Consider the following 4,779-nt stretch of genomic DNA (forward strand, 5'->3'; position numbering starts at 1 on the left):
CCATACACTACCCAGACAATGCTCAGACTCGAGCACGGCAGCCCGCACGCGGCTGCAGCGATGGCGGCCTGCACGCATGGACGTGAGCAAGGTGGCCAGCTCAAGCGCGGATAGCACGGCGGCCAGAGCACATCAGCCATGCCGTGCTCCGGCAAGGGCGCAGCGCGGCAGCCATAGGAGACGAGCGCGAGCAGCCTCGGCCAACTCGTGTAGGCGGTGCGGGCGAGCTCCGGACCCGGCGCACCTAGCTCCGGCGTTTCCTTCCGATGGGGGCATGATGGCGCAGTTGCAGCAACGGTCTTCTAGCCAAGTCAGCTGCAAGAGTGGGACCGTGTGGGCATCCAGCGGGCTGTCCGGGCGTGACCAGCGTCCTCATGTTGCCCTCAGATTTGAGACGAGTTTGAGGTATGCCGGTCAATGCAGATGTTTAGGATGGAAAACAGGGGTCCGGTTGAATCAGGTTTTTTCCGACCGAGTGAGGGTTTTAGACTTTGAGGGGGAAGTAAAGGGTTCGGCTGTAGATGCTCTAACCCCCAAGGGCAGGGGCGGATCCAGCCCAACTGGCCACCCTAGCCCCCCTTTGTATACTGTAGCAATTGCTATAGTATTTTTGCTGCATTATACAAGGGAGTGTCTATTTGACGTTTGACTGAAAATCAATTGAACATCAGTCAAGTTTGTGTGTTCCTTTTTTGTGTATCTCCGTTGTATGTATGTCAACGCTAGAAGGTCAATCCTAATCGGGTTGGACCCGGTTTCAAACATATGTGAGCTACAGGTATCGCATTACCACAGCCGAAAAAAGCCTACTGATCCATCAACGTATCCTCTGTAGGTCTGCCATCAACGTACAGTCCACTTTTTTTTTGGTAAAGCTTCGTAAACCCCGCGTCTCTCGCTTCTTTGCTGTACTTATCAACGTACAGTCCACTTACAATCACTCGGGAGAAAAATACAGTGATAATTAGACTGCCATTCTGGTAACTTGCAGTCTACTCATAGTGATATCTTAAGTGCTAAAGTCTAGATACACAAAACTTACAGTCAATTAGCACTGGAACTTCTAAAATTACAGTGTATTTATGCATAACGTACACTCATATTGTGTGATTATTACAGTGACATTATGACCGGAACTTGTTGAATCTCAAAGACACCCGTTTGCAGCCCTGAGTCATGAGTTGGTATGTATATACGCGGGTTGGACTGAACCCATTTGCATTCATGACAAGCAGGTGAAAAACCTTGAAATTACAGTAAGAAAACCTTGCAAGTATAGTACCTAGTGTCTTCTACAGATTATAGAGACACAACTGAACCAACATTGCGATGCAGAGGCCGGGGGCAATCCTCCTTTTTGAAAAGAAAAAAACAGCTGAACCAACATACACACTTGACACTTCCTATCATACAGATGACTACACACTGAACCAACATAGACACTGCCCTATCCATAGTGTGAAAAAAGCAGTTCATCATCTATCTAATGCAAACAATCCTTCTTCTCCATCATTGTTAATTCACAGTCTGAAAAAAAAGGATCAAACACGACATTAGACCAATCATTAAGATATACAGCACAAAGGGACGCCATTAACACTGAACCAAAAAGCTGAAAATACATAGTACAAGAGACAGCGAGTGACATAGACGAGTACAGTAAATTAGGCAACCTTTAGCCAAAAGTACAACTAAAAAAGACTGGAAGTCATGAACCTCTTTACTGTAAATTTGAAGTATAAAAAACAGAAGTGCTTACATCTTCAAAAAAAAAATCAGTAACAAGAAGTCTAGAACTTATCCACCCTGTTGAACTCGCTGAAAAACTTATCATTAGCATACTTTGTCCTTAAGTTGGGAATGTTAGCGCTTGAAAAATGGTCAACAACTTGAGTCCTTGCAGTCCACACTTCCATAAACTCGAATGTAAAGACACCACAATTGTGTGCCTGGTTTCACATGAATAAAGGAAGAAAAAAAAAATACCAACAAAATCAAGAACAGAATATAAGAGAAAATCAGGCCAGCTATACTAAAAAACAAATTACCTATTGGTCTGATTAGAACAACTATAGGTCGATAACATCATTTTTTTTCCAAACTGTTTTGTTTCCTCAACATGGGAGTAATAAAAGTGTCCCAGAATCCTATAAAGTTTGTAATACGCTCGAATAAAGGAAAATACAAGAGATAAATCTTAAAAGATAACAACACGGTGCCTTCAAAAGGGAAACAAATTGATTAAAATGTACTAGCATATCGCCAATCTGCAAGTGAAATTCAGAATGCTCATTAAAAGCTGGATCGAGGAAAGTAAAGGCTCTTCCCTTCAAACAAACAAAGAAAGAAAACCAATGCTTTCGAACGGTTACAGAGAAGTACAGCTGGAACAAGGAAGAATAATATGAAGAAAAATGTATATAGAGAAAATGAGAAATAAAAAATAAATGGCAAAGACAAACACCAAAAAAGAAGGCAGAAATTAAATTACTATCATGGAGGAAATGAAAAATAAAAAGAAAGAGCAAAGACAAACACCAACAAGGAACCATGGAGTTAGAAATCCTTCAATTCCAATTGGGGCAAAGATAAACACCAAAGCTGCAACAACTAATTGGGGGAGAGCCATGGAAGATCATACAAGAGACGATCCACAGGCCGGAAATCCTTCAATACCAATGTCTTTGCTCATGCCTAGTGATTTTCTATGAGATCTAGAACCGGTAAAATCACAAGAATGAAAAGCAGAGATCACAAATTCTTTTCATTTGACAGAGTGTATTGCACAGAGCACTCTAGTCAAAATCAAAGAAACTGGTCAGTTTTGTTTCAAAAGCACCAAGGCAAAAGAAACTAAAATTTACAGTAGCAAAAAAGTACTGAAATTACTATTATCAAGTTGCAACACTAACCAAAGGTAGATTCAGTATATATTAACAGCGTGAATAGATAGAACACTACCCAACAAAGACACTGTGATTTACAGTCTAATTACCACTGTAATTTTTACTGAAATTACACTGTGATTTGCATTGACTGTAAATACAGTAAATATTCTAGTAAAAATGGCACTGTGATTACCCATGGAAATTACACTGTAACAACATTGTAAATATAGAGAAATTGCACTGTAATTACAGTAAATAGCAGTGTGATTTACAGTGTAATTACCCTAAAAATTACGCTGTAATTACACTGCAATTACAAGTATACTGTAAGAGCACTATAATTACAATACGATTACTCTGTAATTTCAGAGGAAATGACACTGTAATTAAAATGAAATTACAATTTTAAAGCTGCTGTAAACTTAGATGCAACACTACGGAAAACATAGAAAAAATGTTATAAAATGGATACAAATACTACCAAACAAAGACAAACCACAAAGATAAAGATGCAACACTACGGTTCTAAAATGCTTGCAGACCCAACATAGGCAAACTTCATTGTGATCTAGTGTAATTAACCTGAAAATAGCACTATAATAACCTGAAATTACATTGTAATTGCAGTGCCTGTAAACTAAAAATCATAGAAGTTACAGCAAAAATTGCACAATGGTTACCTCTGGAACTTACACTGAAATTACAATGTCACTACTATGTGATTTCAGATGAAATTACACTGTAATTAAAATGAAATTACAGTTATGGTTACCTCTGGAACTTAGACTGAAATTACAATGTCACTACTCTATGATTTCAGAGGAAATTACACTGTAATTAAAATGAAATCAGAGTTATGAAGTTGTGGTAACTTAGATGCAACTACTACCTAAAACCGAACACCCCTGGATCTAACAACAAAAAACGTCAGCGGAATCAAACGCCCAGGTTAGCAGAAAGAAAATCAACAGGAGAATCGGATCCACCGCTACATCCATCCACCTATCAATGTAATTGCAAAAAAAATCGCCAAAATCCACCTCTAAGACTACACATACACCTACATCTACATCAAACACAAGGGGAATCGAATCAAACCACAAGATCTAGAAGAAATTCAATGGGGCAAGGAAGAAGACCAGGATATCCAACTGAAACCACACGGCACTGGAGCGGAAATCAATCTGAAGAAGAGGAGGAGGAGAAGATGGGAATCACCATGGACGACGAGGAAATCGCCAAGAATCGCCTCCCTCTCTCAGCTTTAACTCTCGCCAAGAAATGAGAAAGGACAAAAAAAAAAGACAGAGAACAAAAGGGATAGGCGGTAACGGGCTGGCTGGGAAACGAAAGCGCACCCGGTAACAGAGACAGAAAAAAAAAGTCCGAAAAAGCCAGCACCCAGCGCGGATCTTGGCACAAGATCAAGCGGCCAGAAATTTGAATGAAACCCAATTGTAAATCACTCGACTGTTAATTAGCAAAACCGTTATACAAAGGCTTTGGACCTCATGCCCGGGGTCGTTGGATCTGGCTAGAAAACGTGTGTTGCCGTTTTGACCGTGCGGTGAAAGTAGACGTTGGATGACCTGTGGGCTCGGGCAAAAGCGGATTGGCTGGGTCAAAGTTTTTTGGGTGCGCGAGCGCCTCTCCTGCCGCGCCGCGTGCGCGCATCGTGGGCACTGCCCAGTTTCTGGTTCGCTCGCCCCTCTGGATTCGCCTGTTGGTACGGCTGCAAGTAGGCCTGCCTGCCTTTTGGTCCCACACGTCGGTCTAATGGCTATAACTTTTTCACGTGCACGTTGCCTCCTGCGTCGCGTCTCGTCCCGGGTCAAACGCGCCTGGGGCCCGCTCCTCGCGCGCTGCCCGCGTCATGTGTTACGGGGAGGAG

General features: G+C 41.9%; 1 long non-coding RNA gene across 1 annotated transcript; it reads right to left on the reverse strand.

Moving 5' to 3' along the window:
- Positions 1 to 1,201: 1,201 nt before the first annotated feature.
- Positions 1,202 to 4,346, reverse strand: LOC123169952 (uncharacterized). The gene is made up of 2 exons (XR_006484988.1): positions 4,107 to 4,346; positions 1,202 to 1,527 (listed from the first exon to the last, which is right to left on the reverse strand). It is a non-coding gene; the product is annotated as an uncharacterized lncRNA (long non-coding RNA).
- Between the last annotated feature and the right edge of the window lie 433 nt (positions 4,347 to 4,779).

The sequence above is a fragment of the Triticum aestivum genome, chromosome 7D, assembly GCF_018294505.1.
Source record: "Triticum aestivum cultivar Chinese Spring chromosome 7D, IWGSC CS RefSeq v2.1, whole genome shotgun sequence".
NCBI lineage: Eukaryota > Viridiplantae > Streptophyta > Magnoliopsida > Poales > Poaceae > Triticum > Triticum aestivum.